Genomic DNA, 27348 nt, shown 5'->3' with positions numbered 1-27348 from the left:
AAAGAGAACAAATGAATACTTGATAGCCTCATGTAGCATGGTAAGTCTAGAGTAGTATTTTTGTTACTCTCTTCTTAAAAAGTCAAAGGATCATTTATCTTTTTTTTTGTATTTGCCTATGGACACCCACTGGAATCCTGTAGGTAGATCTACTGGTAGTGGCTAAAGCTGCTCAGCTCTAGAGTCTGGGTGAAGTTATCATAAAGGCTAAAAGGGATTTAAAGATTCTAGGAGAGCAAGCTAATATAATATTAACAGTTATATTAATAGATTAACTGCTACCCCCAGTAAGGCTCTGACTCCCTGCAGGTACACACCTGTCGCTTTATGAGGCAGCCAAACTACTAATCCTTTTATTACACATCTGCTCTGTTTGGTAGCAAAAATAATTTGCAGTTGTGGCAAATAATACAGAAAATACTTTTAATTCAATTTAGCTTATTTATACAGCACAACAAATGTCATCTTGAGGCGCTTTACAAAAAGTCACTTCAGTTCAATCATACATACATTTTAATTGGTCCTAGTTATTAAGCAGCACATAAAGCTCACTTTTGTTATTCAAAGTGAATAATAAGACACAGAAACATAGACAGAAACTTTAAAAAGACAATCACTTACATTGTGTTGTTGACATTACATCAATCCCTCATACATAACATGCATGTAGTGACAGTGGAGTGAAAAACTCTCCTTTAACAGGAAGACACCTGAGATCGGTGTTCTTCATCTTCCACCACCAACTGGGGGTTTGAGGAGACAGAGCAGAGACACAAAAGGAAGCTGAAGAACTGATGTAAAGTGCTTTCTAAGATAAGATAAGATAAGATAAGATAAGATAAGATAAGATAAGATAAGATAAGATTTATTGTCATTGTCATCAACAGATTACAACGAGATTGAGATTTGCTCGACTCGAGTTAAAACAAGTAAAAAGTAAACAGCAGGAGAGAGAGAACGTTTTTTTTTTTTTTTATCTCAGCCGATGTCGTCCTCCAGGAAGGAATCACAGCCAAACAGAATGAATGGAGCTCCAGCTTCTAAAGGGAGAAAAATAACAGATAAAACACAAAGTCAACAGCTGAAATAACAGCACATAATTCAAATTGGACAGTAGAAGAAGAAAGGAGCAAAGTGAGGAAAAGTGTTCAGTTTGTCCTCCATCAACCTAAACCTGCAACAGCATAAGTACAGCACTGGCTCAGGATAACCTCATGTCCATACACAACACATTCTCACTCCCGACTCGTCATATATTGACCATGCAGTGAGAATGGGTTGCCATACAGCACCTTCCTCCTCTTATCTTTATCTATCTATCATTTTTAATCTAGCTCATTATTTTTTCAGTAGATATTTCTAATACATTATTTTTGTTAGATTTAAAGACCAATCTACTCAGGTAGACTACGAAGAAAAAAAAAATCCACCCTAAGGAATCCTTCATCCTGTGAGACAGTAACGCTCACCACTTCTCTACCTTGCTGCATTAATTCAGCAGACATCCTTTTATTTAAACTCATACTTTTTAACACTGGACAGTGATGTGACAGAAAACATATGGCAAGTGATCAAAGTGTCCAGCATTATTTTTACATGGTAAAATGTTCTCAGTGTTTACCATCTACAGCAGTAAAGTTCAACATGCTCTGCTATTAAAAAACATTATAAATATGACACTGTCACAGAGCACCGCTCTTTATCACCAGGGAAGGCACTTTCATGCAAACCACTCATAAACTCTGTCAGAGTATATGTAAACTTTGGACAGTGACTGTGTTGGACATTTTATATTTACTGCATAATTATCCTGCTCATATAAAAAAGTGCAGACAAAAATGAAGTGAAACAAAAAAATATATAAGGTCAAAACCTTATAGGGTGTGTGTGGGGGTGTGTGTGTGTGGGTGGGTGTGTGTGTGTGTGATTATGTCTGGTAAAAAGTAGTGTGTTACAAAGGCTAAGGGCTAGACTTTGTTTTCATTTGTTTATTATAAAGAGGAGGATTATTTTATATGGAGGTTAGTATGGAGGTTTATTTTATATACTCCAGTTGTGCAAGGGAGTTGAAGAGAGAAGTTGTATTTATTGTCCATATCTGTACATGAGAAGGAAATAAATCTCTTCCTATATACATATAGGATGTGTGGATCCATCCTGACTTTATGAGTCACGATGGAGCTCAGATATGCTTTTTAAAGGGTGGTGGATTTTAAGTGTGGGTTGGTCAGCTAAAATTTAATTGGGTTTCTGCACAGTAAGTGAACAAATTATAAACTAATATGAAGAGCATATGCATGTTACAATGTCATATACTTTCACAACACATGGACTCAAGATAAAATGGAAGGGATTTGTATGGTTTCAACCCAATATTAAAGTTAGCATGAATGGGGGAAGTATAGAAGAGCAAAATAGCACTTTTTACGTCGAGGTTGGAGCATGCACTGGTTGAACAAAACTTTCAAAAGTAACGGGGACGCACCAGACAGGCTTATGGAAGAAATGGCAGCAGGAGGATCAATGGAACAAATCCTTAATAGTTGTAAGAAACAGAAAGGATCCAGAGAGAGGATGAGAAGAGAGATGAGGAGCTTTGTGTAGAGGAAATCTCACTCTTTAGAGAGGTTTGCTTATCAGAGAACTCTTGTGCTTCTTAAAGGAAATAAAAGATCATTTCTGCAGGATATAGGAGATCTGCAAATGGCTTTTTTATTTTTTTAGTGTATGTGAGTGTGTATCTTGGCTTGTTTAAGCTGCCCCATTTTAGGTATATCTTGGTCCTCAAAGACAGTGGCAGTAATGCACCATTAAGTTTGTGCCAGCTTCACTTGGAAAAAAGAAGCAGTTTATTGACAAATTCTCCTGTTGTTTCTCATCATGCTGCTGGTTTCACAGGGTTTCTCATGCTCTATTTGTAAGACTTTGCTTCTTTACTGCAATAGACATAAATTCACAAAAGCTATTTTGGACTCAGTTTGTTTCGGAAAGTACTTTTCATTTTAAAGCTTGCTGCCTGCCTTTGTTTTAGGCCTATTTCATGAGAAAACAAATCAACAGTACAAATAATTCTTTCTTAATATTTAGTATTCCCCATGTAATAAATGCACTCAAAATGAAGCCTTTTCAGTGTGAGAATGTGCAACTTGTACCTCCAGCCATGAATGACATACCTACTGGAACAAAGAGACTGGTATAAAACCTCATAGTCCCACAATGCACTGCATTAACCCTCTTTCAGTTTTAGCAGGAAGAGTTTCACTGTGTGAATATGTGACATCATCATGTTAAAAAGAGCAGCTGTTGCATTAGAGAGGACCTCCCTGCTACCTTGAAGGGGACGTCCTACTTCACTGCATGGTGCAGAAAGATGTTGCTTCTTAACATTTGCAGTCTGTTGCCTAGTGTAACTTCAGGCTATTGTTATTGTTCCCAGTGTCAATATTCGATTTCCCTCTGTCTGTGTTGTGGTCAGCCCTAGGAAATTGTTGCCCTAAACAAATAATATTATTTACGGTACATACAGTATGTATCAGACTAAAAAGAGATAGTTTAAAACAGTAAAATACTATGGTGTTTTACTGAAGCTATTGCTTCTAGAGCTATGTTAGTTTAAGTCACCATGTTTTGAGGGGCAACATGCTGTCTTGGTATCCAAAAATACTAAATTAGATCCATCGCTGTGGTGAATGATAAAAAATATCCAAAGGGTATTTATTGTTAATTCTGTAAATTATTCAATGAAACATTACTTTCTCAAAATAATGTTTATATTTGTTGCATTGCTGTCATCTTAATTGTAACTTGACATGTCCAAAAAGTTACAAATAAATAAATAAATAAATAATTCTGCTTTGCATTATGAACTGGTTGTTTGAACACATGCCTGTTGTCCTAATTCATATTAGACTGTGATATGACTATACTGTATATTATTCTCTGAGTTCATATGTTGGTGTTTCTGTGTGTATTCGTTTATTAGTTGAAAAATCACTTGGCCTCATTTCCAAATTCCTCTAAAAGAAACCTGCTTTTTTAACATACTCAGTTCATACTGAACATTGAATCATTTTATTCAATTTATTCTTTATTGCATGTTTTTACTGTTTCGCCTTCTGGGAGTGTATTAGTGTCATTATTCTTTTACATACTTACGTAGTAGTTGAGTGTTATTTGCTTCATGCTTTTGTTTATTAAAGTAGCTCAACTGGAAATTCTTTTTGTTACATTTGCATCTTGGCGAGAAGTTGTGTGTGTTTATTTCATGTGTTTTAGTGCTTTTTCCTCTGTTTACTGAATGCATAATCAGCTTGGGTTTATTTACAGGTTTAGTAAAAAAAAAAAAAAGTACACCCCTGGCCAATAATAGGATTTGAAAATCATTATTGTCTGTCCTCAGCAATTTCAACTAATCAATTACTGAATTGTAACTACCAAGCCCACAGACTGTGGACAACCAGTTTAGCCTCGCTATATCATTTAACTTAGTGAGACAGATATTTGACTTTAACTTCAAATCTTCACTGCTTTTGACCCCAAGCAAGGATCAATTACTCACTGGAACATTTAAGGTTCCACAGTGGACATCTCATATTTAGAGTGTGCTTAAGCAAAGTCGATACAGCTTTGTCTAGGGCTAAAATGAAAACATTAATCCTGAGGCGGACCTGCATGATGCAGTAGATATTGGTGCAACAAAACAAAAGCACACACTTAATTCTATTGCAGGTGATCCAGCCTCTTATGTCCCTATAAATTGTCTCCCACCACAGAGTCAAACACGTCAAACAAATAGAGCTCTAAGTCAAACAAATAAAATAAGCATCAGGGTTGGAAATTCTGAAGCAATGGCTGTCAGTGCTTTGTAATTGAGCTCTTAAGTTGTGAGTCACTACTGTGAAATTCCCTCTTGAGACTTTTTTGGCTATATTTGCACATACTTCTGTTGTTCAAAGTGATTTTTTTGTTTTATATCACATTTGGTGAAAAAACTATTTAATCCTTGAACAGATCCAGAACAGCAAGCAGATGATGCTTTTGAGCTTCTAAATATTATGTGAAGGTTCAGATTCCTTCGACTGTCAAAGTTACAGGTTGACCCTGATGTTCCAGGCAGTTATTCCTTTTTAAATCTCCTTTCTAGCTGAAAGGGAAGAAATGACGTTTTTGAACTTGCAACAATGCTAAAATCTGGTAGAATTCAAATGTTACAATGCTGAAGAAATGAATGCTGCTTTTATCTGGCTTAGCATAGAAATGTCAGGGATGCCCTTTGTAAAATGACAGGCAATAAGATACATCAGCAAAACCCACTGAATATGTTTTACCATTTGAAAGACATGAAATAGCATTTCTGCTCTAATAAGAGCTGTTAGTCAGAGCCTGGAATCAGCTGGAACATGATGCATCTCTTCCATTCATAATGTGATATAGGGTTCAGAAGGTTTTATTATGTTGCTTAAATCCCACATAATAATAGGAACTGATTGGTTCATGTTGAGAGATTGACATGGATTAGCTAAAGAAAAATTTAAAAAGGATCTGGAATTTTGCAAAACATTTTTCATCTTTTCTCACATTACTTTAAACTTCAATATATTATTTTGAGCGTTTGTGACAGAAAACATCCAAAACATCCATCAGTCCATTCATTATATCTGCTTAACTTTGCATTGGTGCCATTCTCTAGAGGTAGCTGGGGGACATAAGGTTTATTGTCTAGTTCTGAACTAGACAAAGATGACCTAGGCTAAAACAAAATGCACAGTTCATAACTGAAGTGTAAGCCATAAACCCATAGCTTAATCCATCTTTACGGTCACTGGAGTATAAAAAAACCCTATTTCAAATAAACAACGCTCAGCCTGGTGGCCCACCATTCTTCTAACACAACACACTTTCCCAAGTTCTGTTTAAATAGATACATACCAAAACATTTTTGGTATGTATCATTACCAAACATTTTTAGAACAAATATTTTAGGAGCCCTCATAAAATGCATCAAGGAGAAAAACCGATTCAATCCACATGAAAAGCCTAATCTTAGACTGCGAGGAATAAAACACTGCAGTAAGTTCTAAAGCAGAAGAGTCAGAGGCTTCAGCAGCATAGTTCCTAACAACCCAGAGCCGGGCTTCAGTCTTACAGAAACACTTGTATTTCCCTGCTTTAGAACTCTTCCAACATGCAAGCAACGCTTCAAGGCACTTGGCCACTTAAAACAATTGATGCTTTTAAAAAAGGTGGTGGTCTGATGCTTTCAAAGTGTCTGTCTCAAGAGAAGTAGTCACAGGAGATGATTGCTTATAAAGAGTTGACAAAATAAGCCCCGGTGCTGTCAATCAGCCTGGGCTCCAGCTGTGCATCTTTGCGGCAGACCTGAAGGAGGCGGAAAGTATAAAGAGAAACAGAAAATATATAAATATATATTTCCTTATCCAGCCAGTTTATTTTATTGACTGTTCTCCTTGAGCTTCTAAAGGCTAGGGGACAGAAAGGTCCCTAGGGAGGTTAAAGAAAGGCCTACATGTAGGCTGGAGAGACAAAGAGCATCAAAAGGAAGAGGAGAGAAGATAGAGAGAGACGAAACATGACAGAGGCAGAGAAGTCATCGCAAGGTGTCTCTGAGCTGTCAATCACAGCAGAAAAGCCGATAAGTTGCTCTGAAGTAAGCTGCAGAGTGAGAAGTGGAATGGAAATGAGGAGCAACTGCTTCCTGCGGCAAACAAACAACCTCTAAATCTTTCAAATGGAGTTACTGAATTGAAACAGACTGATGATACATTTTAGGTCTGTGCAGGGCAGATGAAGAACAGCTAATAGTTAGAAAGATGGAAACCACAGAAACTGAAAAAATAAGGAGAACAGAGTATTTCACTTTGACTGTCAAATATATTTTGGGAATTTTTTTTCCTTTTTTCAGAACTGTGCAGCTAATTTCTTTTCACAGTTGTCTTAAAGGAGTAAATATATTATTCTGCAATGCAAGAAGAGACATCCAATTGGATCACGATGAAAATAAATGTTTGAATATAAATTTAGGGGATTTTAAAGGTTTACGTTAACCTGCAAGATACATCTTATTCATAAAACTATTCCATCCTGCTTTATTTTACCCCTCCAGGGGTCGTTTGGGGGCTCTAGTGTCCCTTATATAAAAGTAGGCTGACAGGAGAGTGTGGAAGACATGCGGCAAATATCGTCATGTCCAGGAGTCGAACCCACTGTGGCCACGTTGAGGACTTAAGGCCTCCAAACATGGGTCGCGCTATCCCCTACGCCACGCCTCATCCCGCTTTATTTTTGAAGCACTTCAGCAAAAACAAAACAGCTGACCAAATAACAGGATAGAGAAATCAAAAATAGGTCTATAAAACAGCTATGAGTTACCACACAGGAACTGCAGAAAATTGAAACAAAGGGTAAAATATTAGCAGACTGATGATAAACTCACACTGGGTTACAACCAGGGAGAAAAGATCAAGAAATGGAGCAGCAAGAGATGGAGCCTGCAGCTGCAGCTCTTCTCACATTTTGGGAGTGAAAAGTTCAAAAGTCTCCTCTGGATTTATAAAATGTCTTTAAGTCAAAGGTCAGTTGATTCAGGAGCACATGAGGCAAGTAAAGGAGAAGCAGTTCAGACAAATAAGAATGGGTAAGATGATTATGAGCCTTTTAAAATGGGTTTAAAACTGAACAGGATGGATGCTAAACCTGGACCTAGTGCTCTCGTTTGCTAATACCACTTTAACGCTAAACTAAAGGCTAAAGCAGGGGTGGGCAATCCTGGTCCTCGAGGGCCGGTGTCCTGCAACTCTTGCAAGTCTCCCTGGTCCAACACACTTGAATCCAGCAGCTGAATCACCTCCCAAGTGCAGTCAGGTTCTCCAGAGTCCTGCTAATGACCTCATTATTTGACTCAGGTGTGTTGAAGTGGAGATGCATCTAAAAGTTGCAGGAGTCCGGCCCTCGAGGCCTGGAGTTGCCCACCCCTGGGCTAAAGGCTAATTTCAATCAAATGAGAGTTACAGAAATACAGGTATGATGTGATAAAAGTGCATTTTGCAATGAATTATATGACATTCATTGCTTAAAACCAAATTAAAATTTCATCTGTTTTCCAAAGTGAGATGACTTTGTTGTGAATTAGTGAAAATTAACTAAAACATTACTTCACATTTCTCTAAACCTTTACCGAGTGAACAAAAGAATATAGAAGTTCCAGAAAACAATGATACATCTTTTAGTGACAAGTAGGTGAAGCCTGATGACCCAGCGCCAGTGACAGGATATTGGAACTATGAATACATTTGTTAAATCATTCACAATTTCTTTTAGAGGTTAAATTTTAAACTTAGCTCATCCAGAGGTGTGACCCCTTTACAGCATGTGATGTGATGAGGCTAACATGCAGTGTGTTTCAGACGGGAGAAAGCTGTTTGTTGAATCGTCTGTGATCATTTCCGAAACACTTTGTGGCGGCTGGGAAAAAAGACAAAAATCATTTTAGAATGCCTGCAGAACGTCCCAGCCTGTCTTTAGACTGTCATCAGTCGAAATTTAAAGTTGGATTTAAGTTCTTCAATAGATGAATACATAATTAATGTTTTCTTTGGAACAGGTATTTCAAATATTCAAAATATTCATCTATGAAAGGATTTTTTCTGAAAAGAAAGGCTTTCAGGCCAACCTTAATGTTTGTATACTATGTGCGAATTGCCTAGTTTCACTGTTAAGTTGTTTAATTTTTGTTTTGTTTTTAATGTAGTGTTATTGTAAATGCTGCTGTGCAAATTCATACTTCGTTAAATAACTGTATCAATCATTGCACAGTTGACATTTGAAAGAAATATACAACTGGGTGATAATAATCTACTTAAAGATTGATCAGTATGACTTAACATAATAATGGTTCTCCATTATGAGTATATTTTTATGGCAAATAATTAAATTGCTTTGCCATTTAGGGGCAGTACACACTCTGTATTGACGTCCATTAGTGTAAAAACCAAGTCGATGCACAATGTTACATCCTGACCTTTATCCTATTCATGGGCCAATATACTGCGCAGGAGATCGGTGGGCAGTAATTATAGGCTTATCGAATGTACTATACACAGGTCATTTAGCTTCTCCATTCTTTGCTTAATTGATTTAAATTCAGAGGGGCATAAAACATGGCCTCCTTGCTGCCTTTAAGACATCGATTTGGGATCATTCTTAGATGGATTACAGATCAACATATAAGGACTCGTTTGAATATTTAGAGATCCAATTAATGAGAAATGCTTGGTTGCCACTGATTGAGTAGGATAGTGTGGCACTTTGAAGGAACGCTAGTATTTAATCTTGGCCTGTCTAGATAAGGTCCTCATTAGATCTGTGACGGCCTTTAATAATACTTTGGAAACAATAAACAATTTGTACCAGGTACGTGATGAAGGTTTGCACTGATACAGTCTGCACAATTCTGGTTGGAAAATGTGACCGACGGAGTTTTTAGAATTTGCATATAAGTAACGGTCATGTACATCATACTGTTAGATTATGTTATTACCAAAACTTCTAACTACATTATGACGTAATGTCTTGGAAACAAATAATTTGGACGAGGTCAGAGGATGGAAAACAGAAAAGAAGTACTTTGATATGGAAGATGGAAAAGTTGCATTCTGCTGAGGATGAAGCTCTCCTGGGGAGCCTAATCTAATGAGGCCCTCCAGCAGGGGTTCGGCCCCTGGGTGCTGACAGACACCATGAGGAATGGGAACATGTTCAGTGTCTGCTTGACACATAATTAAAATTGAAATGCTCATTGAAGGGACACTCACCTTTACATCATCACTTCAAGTTCCAGTTTCACCGTCGAGAGTTTCTGAGCTTACAAGTTTATGTTAGATTGTTTGCCTCTAATTGTTTTACTCAATTTTAGAAATACATTTATTTGTATTAGACATTCTTTATGTATTTGTTTTATTGGGTTAAATTCAACTGTCAATCTTATGTTTAAACCAAAACAATGTGTGTCTACCCAATGCAAATGTTAGACCAAAAAATATGTTTAATTCTATCTGGGACAGATGACATAACTTAAATCTGCTGTATGTAACTTATTTTATAGAATATGTTTTTACATATTTGTTAAAACTCTCACCACGTCATAACAGTTTGTTATGAGACAGACAAGATCGAACCACATTATGATACATCGTGGAGCTGCTTGCAGCGGTACGAGCCGCTTTGACAGAAACACAAGACACATAAATAAAGAGACGCCTTATTAGGTGTAGATCAATAAGTATCTTAAATGTGTTGCAATGAACAATGAACAGTTTGGACTGCATCAATTATGGAAAACCAAAAGTGCCACAATTCAATCACATTTATGGTAAATGGCTTTGTATAAATGACTTATATAAGTATTGCTTCATCAAGTCTAGACGACCTCACAGAGCTTCATATTACAGTCATTCACCCAGACACTCACATGGTGGTGAGGTACTGGATAGTAGCCAAAGCTGCCCTGGGGCAGTCTTCTGGAGAGAGGCTATCAGAGGCTATAGGAGCCGGGATGGAACCAGCAATCTGCCAATTGTGGGGCGAATACCTACCACTATTGCCACCATCTCACCTTATATGTCTACATGTTATTTTTTTATTTGAGATGGATGCGTCAAATAAATGTATTCATCTTTAAAAAATTAATAAAAACATTTTTATTTCCTTATATTATTTGTAATGATCATGAAATTATTGCATTAACATTCACATGAAACATGAAAATATGAATGATATTCTATCATCTGTGGGATGTCATGAATGGGACCTTTCCAAATTTGCTTTTTGCCACAATTAAATGTTTCCAATCAACAAACAAAGTGTATTATAAAGCAAAGAGAAACCAAGTAAACATAAAATGCAGTTTTCAAATAATATCTTATTAAATGAAAAAATTCCTCCACACCAACCTGGCCTGATAGGAAAAAAGTAAGCATCATTTTAGACCTTATTTGGTTACTGCAATCTTTGACTATAGTAACTGACATCAAGCTTTCAATAGGCTGTGAATAAGTTTCACAAAATTGTTTAAATTCAGCAACACTGGTAGGTTTCACACACGAACAGCACATTTATGTCTCACAATATGTTAGGCTCCTCCCACTCCTTCATTTTCTCCTGTCTAGCCAAAGCTGATCATCTCCTAGTGCATAGCGAAGTCCTCATGCCTTAATCTCATGGCCTCACATTGTCCTTCAGGATTTCCTGCTGAACAGAAGAATTTGTCATAGCATACATCAGCCAGGTCCTACAGAAACAAAGCAAATCATTTGATAACTACCTTGACCTTAATTGAAACGGGCTGTTTTTGTCATTCAAAATACATTCAATGATGTGAAATATTTAAATGCCACAAAAATATATGGAAAAAGCACAGTATGTACAGGAAAACTGAACCAATAATTTTTTTTACAACTGCTATTGTGAATTTTTACCTCATAGTCTGTTGCCACGTTAAAACCATAAACTTTAAAGCTGCAGTATGTAACTCATTAAAAATCTGGTTTTAACAAATTTGTTAAAACTGTCATGTTGTAGCAGTTTATGAGACAGATGATCTGTGAAAAGATCAATCTCCTCCACTACTGACTACTGCTGACTACTGCTGTCTGAAAAAATGAACTTCTCCCAACCACAAACAACCAACCAGGGCCAGGAGGAAAATCAACCTTGCATGACTGACACCCCTAAGACCTGCCTCCTGACTCTGATTGGTTGTTTCTAATAAGGACTGGGTGAAGGTAGAGGAGCTGGATTTTTTTTTACCATTTATCAGTCTCATACCATACAACCAACATAGTGACAGTTTTAACAGATATGTTATACATATATATGTATTTTTTTTATTATTTTTTAAATAAAACTTACATACTGCAGCTTCAGTGTAGTTCATTGAGAACCAACTGATACACCGTTCGGTATGACTGTGGAAGAAAATTGACAAGCTTTTTGAAAATTCTGTAGAAAAACTGAAGTGCTGTGTGCATATTGGACGTACTAAGCTTTCTTTATTCTGAAAAATATGATAAGGCTGGTAGCTTCATGGTATTCTATTCAAAAAGAAGTGGCAATCATTGAGTGAACCAGTTTTTGCAACACGGTGTGCAGACAAAGCTTCAGGTCGTACCTACAGTAAAGATGAACTTCGAATGACCTCAGTAGGTCCTTCTTGTTGCCTGCAGACCTGAAAAGAAAATTAGAAAGATTTTGTGAGAAAAGCACATGTTTCCATTTCCAATATTTGAGGATAAAAATGTTTAGAGGTGTTCTGCAAAGTGTCACAGATGGTCAAAGAGTGCTGTTGTTTTGTCATATTAAAAACATGAAGAAATGAATTGTTAATGAAATGCAGACAGGATTTCATAAAGACTTGTTTTCATCTGAACTGCCAGAGTGCTGCACAAACCTGAAGAACCTTTTAGTTCAATTAGTTTCCATCACTCATCATGATGAACCACATACAATGAAATCAAACAGAAATGATCCCAAAAGGAATATGTAGTTTGTAAAAACTGTACTTTTTGTCTGCACTTTAAAAAATATGAGGAGTTTTTAAGTTTTTAGAAGAGAAAAAGAGAAGCATAGCACATTCAACACACTCCTCAACCTATTTGAGGGTTTAACACAGAGAAATAAGAGAAGCACACATGCAAGTTCCAAATAAGCCTACAGTCATGTTAAGATATAAATCCAAAATGCAGACTTGCCAGAGCAAACTCATGCAGCTGCGAACCAGCACCAACAACGGAAGGGGCGTCTAGCTGCAGCTCCAGCAGGACAAAGGAGGAACTACAGCTCTGAGAAACCGGCAGATAGCATTCATCCCTCTAGTGGTAGCCCTGCTGCATGACAGCTTCCATTGAGTGCCACAGGGAACCTGGAGGGCCCCTCCTCTTAATTTAGCATTTCAGAGCTTTTAAGGACTTTTTCAGTGTGTATTTTCGTCTATATATATTGACTTGTTCTTGTAGCTTGTTGATAGCTCCTGGTGTTACACAATCAACTATACCACCAGTGCCAAAAATTGGCTTGGAAATAAAAACAAAGAACAAAATATAAAATATGAAGTTATTTTGACATAATGGCATTTAAATGTCAAATGCCTTCTTTCTGGTCTGCACTCCATTTCTGTGTGGTCACCTCAGACAGAGCCTGACAAGTGGACTTCCTTCTAAATAGTTTATTGTTAGCTTTTATATTATCAACTGTATCATTGCATCAAATACAAGTTCAAAAATACTGTATTTGATCTCAAAGAAAAATTAAGTGTTGTTGTAACTCTTATTAATTCAAATTCTTCAAAGAGTTATTGTAGATGGTGATGGCTGTTGGCAGTAAAGATCTCCTGTAGCGGCCATATTACAGGGAATGTGAAGAAGCCTCTGACTGAAGACACTTTGTTTCTCTAAAGGCCCTCACTAGGGCGTATTGTGGTTGCGGTTCCATGAACCGCGTGGACTGTCCGCGGATGGTTGGGTCTTCATACTTGAGCGTACTGATTACCTAAAATTATCTCGTGACAAATTCCTTTATTTCACACAATCCTAATGAGAACTTGCAAGTTTGACGAACTATTTGGGAGGGTAGATCTGCTTCTTCTCCATCTGGGAAGCCTTAACTCACCTCTCATTACGGGACAGAGAATGGCAGTCACATGTCGATTCGTCCGGCAAAGACAGTGAACCGCTGCCCGAGCCAGCGCAGCTTCCTACTGCAGGAGGCTGCGCTGGCTTTAGCTGTAATCAGGGATCCATTCAATAAACTTTATTATGTTGCAAAAGCACAATTGTGATCGGTGTAATAATTTGTGCAACAATCAAAAATGAGCACATACCCGATCATCCTTTCCTTGCCGTTGTTCAAGGAAAAAAAAAAAAAAAGTCAGACTCAACGTATGGACCACCTCTCTGCTCCGCTGTTAATAAAGAAGTCTGGGATGATGTCTTGTTTTTTGTTCTTGTAATTCTACATAATTCACCATGTCAATATTTGCGTGAATATATAAAGCATGTTGCTGTTAAGTATTTTCGCTTACCTGTCTATCACGTCCCCGTGACAACTTTATGTTGACTGTCAACTTTGAAACAACATGAACTCATAAAAGCCCTTATTCTCAAACTTATCACCACGGTGTCACATGAAAACCAGGTCGATGTGAACACTGTTTCCACCGGGTAGTTTAATGTGCGACACCGAGTATGCGTACGCGGCAATAAAAATCTATATGTAAAGCCTGGACATGTATAAAGCCTGGACATGTATAAAGCCCTGACATGTCCGCTTCGAGTCCGCGCGGACCTCTGCGGACTGAAGTGCGCCTGAGTACGTTGGGGCCTTAAGACCCTGACCATGATCTGAAGAGGATGGTCAGGGTTTTCCACAATTCTCTTGATTTCATTAAAAAAAATCCTTCTTTGTATCGTTATCTCCAGAGGTTCCACAGTCATACCCAGAACAGAACCAGATTAGAACCAAACAGAACCAGATCAGAACCAGCCTTCTTTATCAGGCTGCTGACCCTTTTCAGCTCCCTGGTTCTGATGCTGCTGCCGCAACAGATGACAACAAAAGAGATGACGCTCTCAACAACAGACTGAAAGAAGATCTGCAACATCTTGCTGCAAACCTTGAAGGATCTTAGCTTCTTCAACAAGTCCAGTCTGCTCTGGGTTGTGGTTTGAATTGTGGTTTAAGGAATCACTGAGGCACTTTTTTCACTTCCGATGCCTGAGGTTTAGTTTCAGCTGATTCAGATCCAATACAGAACAACAGCTCAATTGACTCAAAATGTTTTGTTTTTTAAACACAAATATAACTGTACTGAATTAAAAATTGATTTATTTGCTACTGTCTGGTGCAGTTACAAATTGATAACTGCACCAGTACGGCACAGTTAAACACACCAACAACTTCACAAGCTTGTTCAAACATGTAAAAACAACACAACTTTAATTTGTTCAGTCTGTGCAATTAGGAATTTAACAGCAAATGAAAAGGAAACTGAATAAACTGACTACCTTGGTCAAACACATACAAAATAAACAGCAACAAATGATTTTTTTTTCAAATGGTTTGAAAGTGCAATTAGGAACTGTAAATATGTAACATAAATAATAAAGCATGATGTTGCTCAGAGCACAAAGCATGGAACTAGACTGAATAGATTTGTTCTTATGGATTGTTCACATTGTCACAGATGCCCGTTGTAGAATTTTTTATATTTTTTTTCAATGTCTAGACCAATGCAGATATTGATATGCATCTCTGCTGTGGAATGTTTTGTTATTTGAGTATCAAATGGACTGCTACCCAATCAGAACATTTCCCTCTTGCTGTTCTCCACAGCTTCCTCTGATGTCACTGACTGCCCCCCTGCCAGCCAACACTGCAGACCCATAAGTCAGTAAAAAGCGACTTTCAAAAAAAGTATTAATAATACTCAACAGAATATCCCTGTTACTACTTAGGTCCAAAAAAATAAAAGTAATTTGAATCAGCAGTAGCAATAGCTAACTCTAGTAGCTGTAAAGGATTTGTTCCCTTTAGACAGAAGTAGTTCTCGTCAATAATCAGTTAGCAACTGCCATGTGTTAAATGGCCTTTCTGCAGTATCAATGCAACTTTATTGACAGACTGAAGGACAAAATTGAGACTGACAGGGAAATTAGAAAATTAATGTTCTACCCAAGATTTTCACTTCAACTTCTGTTACAGCCATTAGTCAGACAGGAATTCCATCGATATGTAGGCCGACACTAACTAGAGGAAATGTTCACTCAACGGTGACACTAAAAAATGTGAGTTCACTGAAGCACAGGGTGATTTAGCTCGAAACTGGTTGTTTTATAAGATGCATCTATTTTTATTTATGTTGAAATATTTTTTTGAGATTTAAAACCGGATGAAATCAGTGCTTAAAAATCTAAACCGTCACTTCATAATTTCCCGCTCAGTAGGCTCCACTGGACTGAGAATAGAAATTATAGCCCGTCAGACATCCGTGAAGGAGAGGAATTTAAAATTGGCAACAGCAGTTCTTTCTTACAAACCCATAAAAAAATATTATTGCTTGTCTTTTTAATTTTATGATATGGTAGGTTGTTGTGATTCAAGTCAGACTGTACCTAACTCCCGACTGGAAGCAGATAGGAATGCAAGTAAATATGAAATAGATTAAAAATGCATTTCTTGTGAAAATGCAGTGTGAACGTTGTAAAGCTGAATGTTTTTGATGAAAATTGCAGAATCATTTGAAATCAATTAAACTTGCAGATATGTAAGAAACAGACAAAAATCCATATAGAAAAACTGCTGAAGAGGAGGGAAACCTTTCAGTTAAAAAAGACTATTAGAAATCACTGCAGAATACTGATTTCAAACCTATACTGTTCAGTCGTAGCAGCTTATAAGGTAAGATGAGCTAAAAAGCTAAAACTAGCTATAATATGAATGATAACATCTAATCTTGGACTAAAATGGTGACCTTCAGTAACATACTCCATGCAGAGGGAAAAAAACACTGACTAACAGCAGCTAGCACTAGCATGTTGACCTACAATAACAGCATGTTACTGTCAAAATCTCATCTTTATAGTGGAATTTTATTTATCAAAGAGGTGAGACAAAGTCAGGCAGCCCTGATGTGCACACTTTAGCAGATACGCACACATCGACCCAGTCATACACAGCCTAATTTCTAATCTGACACCTGTGGCACATTATCCCCAAAGCATTTATTATGAATTCCGCTGTGTATAAGAGGCTACCTGAAGAAAAATGTGAGACCATTTGTTAAAAAAACTGCACCAAGCCAAAACATGCTGGTAAATCTACCAAGAACTAGCTGAGGACTTATGGGTTGAGTCAAAGTCTAGATCTGGATAATATGGAGTCACTTGAAATGGAATGCATAAATCAGGAATCCTCAAACATCTCCCAGCTGAAAGTGGGAGGCAAACCTGGTTCAGATCATGTCAGACTGGCGAAAAGATGCAAGAAGCTAAAGGGGTAAAACTAATTAACGTTTGCTCAGATCGGGTTCTTTCTTGGGTGAATGAGATCATGTAGACAGTATTTAAGGGGTTGTAAAGAAAATAGTTTCATTGTTCTTCTAAAGACGAAGATGCCACCACAAGAGAACAAGTGTCAGCCTTAACCATCAAATTTCAACATTAAAAAAATCTTAAGCGCTGGCAATGTGGCATCTAAACCTTAATCTTTCTGTGTCATTCACAACTCATTATGAAATCTCATAATGAGTTGTGTATGACAATAACTTACAAATGTTTCTTTTACACCATTTCATAGCATAAACTGATATACAAGAATCTCAGTGCTTGTCGTCTTTTTCATCTACTTTGTTAAATGATGAGAATTACACTGGAAGTCAAGGTGTCAAAATGGTTATAAAAATAGCCACCCATCATCATACAAGGTGAGCAACTTCATGCATGGGTACAGACTATTTTAAAGTTATTTTTATTCAGCTGCTCTGACTGAGACATCTGGGAGTCTGACAGTTACCACATCTGCCAGCTTTTTGAAAAGATTTCTTTTCAGCCTTGACGTAGGTATAATTTCAGTGGCAGTCTGTATGGTAATGTCCTAATTGGCATATTGCCTGGAAGAGCTCAGGTTCTGATGGACAGCCACTTCACAGGGGTATAATCTACATTTTACACTCCACTAGTGGTCCTGATGCTCTCTCTCTTCTCAAACTGAGCCCAGTTGGTTTGAGTGAACAATTTATGCCCACAAGCTAAAGTTCAAATACCCTTTTTAATCCATGTGAGCAGCAAGTTATACTTGGAAATAAAGCAGACTTGTATCAATCAAATTTTATTTGTATAGCACATTTCAAGCAAGACATTTCAGCCAATTTACAATGGCTGAATGCATGGAATTTAGAGTGAAATAAAATATCCTTAATCCTTAAAAGGGTTAAATATCCTGCATGTTTTTGGACATGTGTAATTGTGCTTATAACACACACATGAAAAAGAATCTGAGAACATGTTCTTCAAAAGCCAGATTGTTTTTCTATCAGTTCTTTTGTATGTTGCTTTTCCTGAACTATGTGAAGGTTTCTGCGGGACCTTAGTGCCGTCTACTCGGACTCCTTGCTGTGACTGTAGTGATCGCGACATTCATGCGCATCGCCAAACTTTCCAAAATAATTTTCTTTTGTGTATCAGAAAAAAATTAATGTTTACACAACAGTGGGATGAAAACGCAAATAGCACTGAAAATGATGTAGTGCACAAGCCAGGCCTGTAGGAGGCAGTGACACTTTGTGAACTTTCCGATGCAGAAGCCTGTTTTCGTAACCTTTACACAACATCTGGGGCATGTAATCTGTTTTTACTGATGGCATAAATATTCCACAATGTCAAAGGGCAGATTTTGCTTTAACATGCCAAATAATCTGAAGATGTGCAGCAGCAGCAGCAGACATGGAGTCGTTGTTATGATGTGTCCAGGTGAAAACTGAGCCTGGTGGTATAAGGGAAAATGACTGACATCACAGTTTCCATATGGTTTGGGGTCCTCGAGGGCCGCTGTCCTGCAACTTCTAGATGTGCCTCTGCTGCACCACACCTGACTAGAATAATTAGGTCATTAAGGCTCTGGAGAACTGATCTATACAAGGAGGAGGAAATTAAGCCATTTCATTCCAGTGTTTTGTACCTGTGGCACATCTAAAAACTGCAGAACAGTGGCCCTCGAGGACTGGAGTTTGAGACCCCTGGTATACATGGACTTGACTTGCATTGTGTTTCACTCTGGAGCCCGTTGTCATGGTAACAACCAAATTGCTGTTGCCGTGTAAATGAGAGGCTGAAATGCATCGAAACATTTTCGTTTCACTGTCCTGGTGTTGGAATGAAAATAGGCTCAGAGTTTGACTGTGTTGGTTCCTGGGAACCAAAGAAGGTTGGAGCTTTTTCTGCCATTTAGATCCTCTCATTAGGCTGAGAGAATATCTCTGACATCATATTAACAATTAGTTAAATAACAAATAGTTAAGTATATCCTCACCCTTCACCTAATCAGGGTTAAAATAATATTTTACAGTAATCTCTGTATGAACTTCTGTACAAAAGATTTTTAATTTTGTGCCAATGATCATTTTGCTCATTTGGTTTCCAGCACTCCGCACAGAAAACCTGCATATTTTTATGCCACTAACAAATGATTAAAATACCAATGATTGTTCATCTATAGAAAGGCTGAAACCAACGGATGAGACACAGAAATAATACATATAAAACGGGAATTTACACCAGTGGCAAATAAAGCTAGCAGCTTTATTTATAAAGCACTTTAAACACACACAAAACCAACATGCCATACCCAAAACAATGAAGAATTACATGATAAAGTAATAAAGAAATAATAGAATTAAAATTATTTAAAAATAAATATATTATTTATTGCTTGTATTGAAACAAAAACAACCATACAAGCAGCCAAGATACAACACATAAAAGGCTGGAATAAAAACCATTCAAAAGCCAACATCTTAGATGGTGGCTGAGGTTGGGGAGAAGAAATGTGTTTTTAAAAAGAGAGAGGCAGGGAAGAGGCTGAAGTCCTCCATACGTCAGAGCTGCTGCAGCAAAAGCACTGTGATGATGTGAAGAGCAGCTGATCAGCTTACTGACAGGAACAAGGGGGAGTGTAGGGATGTAGCAGCTAGGGCAGACGGGGCAGGGCTTTTAAGAACTTCAAAAGCAAATAAAATAATTTAAAATGAACCTGAAAATGTAGACAGCCAGTGCATAGAGGCTACAACAGCAGAAATGTGGTCACTTTGGTGTGCCAGTTAAAAGGAGCAGTCTGTACCCTCTAAAGCTTAGAGACACAGGGATCACTGAGTCCTTTCTAAAGTGTGGTGCAGTGATCCAGGCAAGTGGTGAAAAAGACTTGATTAAAGTTTGGATTCACATTAGCCAGCTGCCTCAAATGTAAAAGGGGGAAGAAAAAAATAAAAAATGGTAGTGTGATTTTCTAACTTGGGTTCAGCATCCACTCTGACCCCTCAGCCAGGGGCCCGACCACATGGGGAGAGACTCTCAGTGGAGCTTCCAAAGGCCAATTTTCATATCTGATTTCACGTCTCTCTGGTCGACTTTCTAACCAGACAGAGATTTAAAGAGGAGAGGCAAAAACAAATGAGACGATAAGCAGAGCCTGCCAACAACTGATAGTGTCATCCAGGACATGTTGCTGTGGAATCTGATCTCTGATGACTGAGCTGTTAGCATGTCAGGACAGACATGAGGCCGTCTCACAGTCCGTAGGCTGAGGCCCACAGCATCACCCCTTGAATGACATGAGTTATAACAAAATGTAATGTTCCTCTAGGCATGTTTTTGAATGCAAGTCTAAAAACACGAGGGCAACACTGTGATAAATTAAAAACTTTCAAAAGAGCAGATTCTGTTCAGTGAAGTGATTTTAAACCAAATTGTAAAACCCCAGAACTGTTCTGTTCTTTCAGTTAAACCATCAATTGTTTGTAGACTACCTTCTAAAGGGTGTCTGGAAAAAAATGCCAGTTTGAAACTCTTTTGTAGTTATGTCATATTGGCTGCTTAAGGACTGTGACAAGTAGACCAGGAAGGAAAAATCAATTTAAAATATTTTAAAAATTTTTTTTCAATTGAGCTATGATTGAGTTGGTTATGGAAACCATTTCTACTGGAACTGCCAAGACAGTTATTGTCCATTAAAGTATTTTCCCTCACAAAAAAAAAATCTACTTTTGAAGTGCTTCAATGTATTGGCAAGAGAAGCAAATATTTAATGAAAGTCTACCAAAAAACAAGCTGTCATAGGGTTATACACCTTCTGAGACCTGAACTCATGCTTATGATTTCAATAATTACTGCAGTGCAATGCTTGGATAATATTAGTTTAGGATGATGAAGAGGATGCCACTGAAAACCTACAGATTGTATCTCCAGCACCAACAATAATTTGAATCTGAAAGCTTGTATTTTAATGACGCCTTGCAGAGCCAGACAGCCCTACCTGCAGCATCCTGACGAGGTGTGGCTCTCTGCTTCACTGAGCTAATTTTAGCTGATGGCGGCTGGGATGGATTACTGAGAGGCTCGAAGGCGACATGATATCTGGGAGGGAAATTACTTCAGCTTAATGAAGTACATAACTCATTGTTCACATGCTGCAAAGTCCATGGCACACACACTCAGTCTGGGAGGACAGCTTAGAGGGAACTGCACTGAGTTGTGGAGGAGATCAGCTTCTCTTAGGAGAGTCCCATCGATTCTCTTTGGGGTTAAAGGTCAGGAGAGCTGGCTGGCCAATCCAGCACAGTATCATGATGATAATCGCACCAGCTTTTGGTGACTTTGGCAGTGTAGGCAGCTGCCAAGTCCTGCTGGAAAGTCATGACACCCTGAAGCATCACTGACTGTGGATTCTGGGACCTTAAATTCCAAATAAAATGTCAACTTTACTTTCATGTGAGAGGATGGTAGACCACTGAGAAACAGTCCAGTCTGGTTCAGGAATGGCCTGACATGAGAAACACATCTGCAGCAGAAGTGTGGATTAGTCTGTGCATAGTGGCTAGTAAAGCACTGAGCATTATGAGCTCAGTGCTCAATGAACTGAAAACATTTTGTTCAGTTCTCTCATTTTGTCATTTTGCACCTTTGCCTACCACACTTCTTCCTTCCACTCAATTTTCAATATGCTTGGACACAAAACTCTGTGAATAACCAGCTTCTTCAGTAATGATGTCTTCCCCTCTGTGTGGAGGTGGGGGGGTAATGAACATGATGTCCATGTCCATGTCCATGACTGTCTTATGCACATCATTGTGCCCTGCTGACCCAGACTGAGAGACTTTAGTCAAAGAAAATGTTTAGAGTTTATTAGCTAATTAGGATGCGACACCAAGAGTTTCCAATATTTAACTTTATCACAATAATTTTTATTTTTGGAGACAAAAATATCTGTAGTATCTGGGAAAGACTACTATTGTGTCCAGTTTATGCTAGAAGGAGTTAGCGTATCAGTGAAGCTGTTCAAACCTAAAATAGCATCTCAATGCTAAAAATGTAGCATTAGCACAGATGTCCCCAATGCTAATGTCAAGGTCCACAGTCCACATTTCTAAAGAAGTTCCATGATTGATCAGGAGTTCCTGAAACTCTTAAAAAATGAACAGATTGAACAGAACTTTGCACCAATTTGACGTTTTAAGAACCTAAATAACTGATTAAAGATATTAAACTGACCCTGAGATATGCTGAATGGCTTAGCAAAGGCAAAACCAGCCCTCACAACAACCAGGACTATACCACCAGATTACAACAGAGAGGGGGTTTCAGTGATGCACAGACATGGACGGCAGAACAGTCTGTGGGGAGAGCAGGACCACACTACAAAAAGATTTTTTCTGTTTCATTCATTTCAAGGTAGAAAAACAGGTGCACCATTTTTTTTCTGCAGACTAAGTGGGGAGGCTTTTAAAGCAACGGTTTTATGTATTCAAATTAAACCAAAAATGATGACATATTTCAGGAGCAGCTATGGCCAAAGTTAAATCCATCGCTCCATTCTAACTGCCTACTCAATCACAACCTATTTCACTAATGGTTGTTCTTCTCCTCAACATATGTAGGTGAGCTGATTTTAAAGGGACTAAAATTATACTGAATGTCGTTGTTGTCCAGAGAAAGCTCTTTATTGCATAAAAAGAGTTGAAGTGAATGAATTAGTGAACAAAGGAATTTTTCTAATGCAGCACTTGACGTGGAAATTCCACTTATGCATAAACTCTGTTAATGGTTATGATACAGAAGTGGCTTTTTGTAGATTTATTAGCCATCTTTGCATATATTTACACTGAGGAAATGCTGAAAACCTGAGTTCTTTTAAATCAACTTTAACCCATTTGTTGTGAGTTACTCTTTTATTTATATTTATTATTTTTTATATATTTTTATTTCATATTTATTTATGAAGCTCAACGTTTTATGTTTTCCTCATTTGAAGCACTTTGAATTGTCTTGTTGCTGAAAAGTGCTATATCAATAAGTCTATGAAATGAAATGAAAATGGGGATATTTTGTGAATTTGATCTAAATATGTGTTCAGTATTTATAAACTGGAATCTCTGATCTTCCTGTTTGCAGCAAGCTCTTGTGTCCAGTATAACAAACAGTCCTTTGTGCTTTCACATTTTTTTCTGTCATTCTAAGGTAAAATTACATTACAATAATGTATTTTAATGTTAAAACTTGATTTTCAAAATGGAACATTAGTAAAGTTAGTGTAATGTGAATTTCCACTGTATTTTATACTTTTGCATTCTGTTCATTGGGCTGTATTATTACTATAGTATTTTACCAAGCCTTGGTGTTGAAGGTACTCATCACACCTGCAATATGCTTTAACTGGACCATTCTAGGCTTACATTAAGGAAAGTCATTCATTAAAAGCAACAAATATAAACTGACAAATTGATGCCAAACATAAAGCAGTTTAAATGAAAGTTGAGTCAGTTTTAGGAGACAAAGCAGATTTGTTCTTTGGTGTTTTAATTTTCAGCACAAAATTTTACATTTTTGAAATTTGAACAGGCTTAGGACTTTAACAACTAGATAGCATCAGAAGGTTATTTGTTGTTTATGCTAACCGCTGTTTACCTGGCCAGAAGGTAAAGTAGCATCCTTGTTCTCACTGAGCCAGAAGGTTTTTGGACTTTTTCTACAGACTTGGATCCTCTTAGCAAGTTAAATGTTTTAGATAAAGAAAAACACCACATGGGCTTTGTGTGGTGTTCGAGTGAGCTTCGGCACACTTCTGGTGAGTGTGCCGCCAAGGAGGCATTTACAAATAAATGAAAAATTTCAGAACATTGTTCCCCTTAACAATGTTCAGTTTTTTTCTTAAAAACTGAACATGGATTCTGATTTGAAGCATTAAATACTGAATTAGCTGTGAGCTAAAGTAAGTGTAGCATGTCTAGGTTAACTGTTGAAATAACTGCTTCTTTATGTTTATGTCACAACTTGCTTTGCAGAAACATGAAAATACAATGTAAGTTTTTAACAAATCTGTACAAATATAAAATGTGTTAAATCTCTTCTCTTTAACAAATATTTGGTTTGGTTTATTTTATGTTGCTAAGAATTGGTAAAAGTGTACATGATGAAAACTATGACTTGATGTTTCCCAGAGGTCACAGTAAGTCTGCTTTATGCTCACTGTTCACTAACTTGGTATTTTTTACTCCAGTTCCCCTCTGTTAGCTCCATCCTCTGCACCTGTTCATATTTTGAGCAGGTGATGCATATCGCGATTCTTTCCCCGAACCCTCCCGAGGCTCTGAGCTCTAAAATCCCTTTGACAAAAGCATTTGTAAGCATCAAAGTCTCTCCGACAAAATAAACCCAGAAAGAATGTTTTATCAGCGCACCAAAGAGGGTTAGTGTAGTTTTTCACGGGGTTAACCATCTCCAAATGGTCGGGGTGGCAGATTAGAAGTGAAGGGCGTGCTCCTGGGCGAGAGAGGGGAGAGTGGATGAGAGAGCGGCCCTAATGCGGCATCTCATTACAACCTCTGTCAGGATCCCTCTATTCTACCATCATCTCCCCTTAACTTGGTAAAAGCCCAACTGTCGCTTCGAGTGAGTGTGCCGCCAAGGAGGCATTTACAAATAAATGAAAAATGTCAGACTTGATTTCACTCCTCTCGGACTGCGGCGCCTCAGCTTTGTCACAAACTGTCTTTGTTGTTCTGGTCTCTTGCAGGTCCACCTCCTGGTCGCCGTGGATAGGTTCTGGCAGGTTCAGGCCCTCTGTTTTTCTCCCAGGGTAAGCTTGCAGACAATGACCTTCCCTTCATGTTCCTGAAACACTGATTCCTCCTGTTTGTTTTTTTTTGTTGTTGTTGTTTTGTTTTTTTGTGTCCCGGCTCTGCTTCTCTTATCCTTGTCCTCGAATGGCGTTTGGTTTTTGAGCAGGCAGGAAGTTGGAGCTGGTTAGCTATGACTTGAAAATAAAGAGCTGGAAAAATGGCGTGGAATCCCGCTCACAAAGAGCCAACATGGTACCGTCTTTAACCCCTTAGTTTTGTGGTTTGCCTGAGATGCCCTTGCTAGCTGCCGCCGCCACAAAGGCAAGGAATTAAAGACACACTGCACCTTTTTGGATCGCGGTGCTTTCTCTGAATCTTTAGGATACTTGTTTAAAGGAGAGATGTGGCTTTCACCAGGGTTCACTATCAAAATTTCCCCATCTCATTCGGGACTATTTTATTGGCTTTAGCAGAAAATTATGCTATGTCTGAATTTCTTTATCGGAGAATTGATCTTCACATATCCATATGAACAGGACGGGGATGAACATTTTTGCTGTAAATCGTGAAAACATTTGTTGTTTTTTATCGCCGTTTATGTAAAATCAGGAGAGTGAAAAAAATGTTTTGAGGAATATTATCAACAATTGGAGAAGATTTCATTGAACACCAGATTCATTAGACTTGCATGCAAATATAACTGAGCTTTTTTTTTAAATCTACAGCTTATTTTTCTTTTTACTTTTATTTCAGTTGAAGTGATTTTTAACATTACTGTCGAATGGAGCTGATAAACCGTCTCTTAGTTTCCTACATACTTGAATCTTAGAAACGTACAAAATGCGAAATATCTTGGAATCCAAACATTTTTGTGTATACAGCGTACTAAATGTATTCTGTTATAGTTTTCCTAGCATGCTGCTGCTAAATGCGTCATTGCTGGGTTTACATCATGTGATGCTCCAAGGATTCAGTCCTGTTGTTGTAGTCATACACAAACACAAACTTCTCTGTCAGCTAAGAGAAGTTTGTGTTTTAACCACTTTTCCAGTTTGCCTCTTTGATCAATTATTGGAAAACAAATACAACCCAGAAAGGATCCTTTTACTCACCTGCTGCCTTTAACCGTCTCCATAAAGCAAGCACTGTATGTTCCATAAGAGTTCCTGATGAAATACCATTACTTATAGCGAGTTTTATGGAGTACAGACGCCCCATGCACACCCTTCGCAATGGGCTGTTAAGCTTCTTTAGTAACACTTTAAAGACTGTGAGTGGTGGGTGGGAGGTTTTAAGCAGAGGGGGTTGAAGGACAGCCTGTTTGAAGATTGTAAAGGCAGGACGCCTCAGCATTTAAAGATGTTAATGATGCATGTCGCTCACTGAGAAGCCAGCGGTCTGCAGCCAGCTGGTTTCTTTAGCATAAATGTGTGAGAGAGTAAATCTTGAGATGCTTTGTGGTGTCTTGTTTCATACCTCAGTCTTTTTGAAGGGTTTCAAAGTCAGAGAATAAACAAGGTATTTGCAGAAGTATCCTGGTTGAGTCTATGTCTAATGGGTCCCAATCACCCATTAGACATCAAGGGATTGCATAAATAAGCCATGTTATTTACTGGTGCCTCTTGAATAGATTTCTTGGAGCAGCAAGGGCTTAAACAGCATCTCAGGATTGAAATCATTCCAGCAGAAACCAAGCTTTTACAGGCTGATGGTCGACGTGCTTGAAGAACTAAACCTACATTCTTATTGTTATCCTGGCCATTACCTCCCGACACATTTTCATTTGATTCTGATCTCCCTTCAGTGTTCCATCTGAGATTTCTCCCATTGATTTGGATTCCTCCAGTAGAATTTCCACAGGGCCAATCAGAGAGCAGAAAGACAAAATTGTGAATGATAACGTTGATTTTTATGGCTGTCTTAGAATTGTGATCTGCCTGTCATCGTAGTTTAGTAATAACAGTGGAGAAAGTGAATCCTATTTTATTTCTTTCAGAAACAAGAATATGAAATCTATATCTGTCACCAATGATGTGCCATATTAAAAAAATGTTTTCTTTGAATATATCTGTGTCCTGACTTGAACTATGTAAGATCTCTATTAACCTTAACATGCAGGAGCAAATTCTAGTAACCTCAGTTTACCACAGGGCCACATTTCTTTTTATTTCACGACCCTTTCTGAAATGTGTATTACTGTTGCAGCTTGGATCCACACAAAAATATATGGCCTTTTTGCGTGGATGCAAAATCCACGCAGATTTGGTTGAAGATATGAGTAATGAAAGCCCTTGGCGTTGACAAAGACCTTGGTCAGTTGCGCTTTGTTGCAAATTTTGTCTATGTGTGTGTTTGGCATGTGAATGATGAGCTCCATTCACTCAAGGTGACTTGAGGAGTCATCCATTTCTCCAATCACTGTCTCCTATTACTTGCTCCAGTGCACCACTTAG

The 27348-nt window shown here is 38.0% G+C and overlaps 1 protein-coding gene and 1 long non-coding RNA gene across 4 annotated transcripts in view; one reads left to right on the top strand and one right to left on the bottom strand.

Annotated features, from left to right (window-relative positions):
- Positions 1-435: 435 nt before the first annotated feature.
- LOC114151154 (uncharacterized) lies at positions 436-26143 on the bottom strand. 2 transcript variants are annotated; one of them, XR_003596888.1, is made up of 4 exons: positions 26008-26143; positions 12185-12241; positions 11141-11265; positions 436-1040 (listed from the first exon to the last, which is right to left on the bottom strand). It is a non-coding gene; the product is annotated as an uncharacterized LOC114151154 (long non-coding RNA). The 2 variants fall into 2 exon arrangements; XR_003596889.1 differs by having other exon boundaries at positions 11141-11262.
- The window catches only part of naaladl2 (N-acetylated alpha-linked acidic dipeptidase like 2), a 385596-nt gene continuing 381899 nt past the window's right edge, over positions 23652-27348 (top strand). The window contains exons 1-2 of one of the 2 annotated variants that reach the window (XM_028028168.1): positions 23652-24725; positions 24850-24912. The gene's annotated coding sequence lies outside the window, so the exon portion shown is untranslated. Of the gene's footprint in view, positions 24913-27348 lie in introns of both variants that reach the window. The other variant, XM_028028167.1, reaches the window with a different exon arrangement.

Source organism: Xiphophorus couchianus, chromosome 9 (genome assembly GCF_001444195.1).
Source record: "Xiphophorus couchianus chromosome 9, X_couchianus-1.0, whole genome shotgun sequence".
NCBI classification, from domain to species: Eukaryota; Metazoa; Chordata; class Actinopteri; order Cyprinodontiformes; family Poeciliidae; genus Xiphophorus; species Xiphophorus couchianus.
Note: the sequence above shows the minus strand (reverse complement) of the source record. Positions and strands in the feature narration are given on the sequence as shown.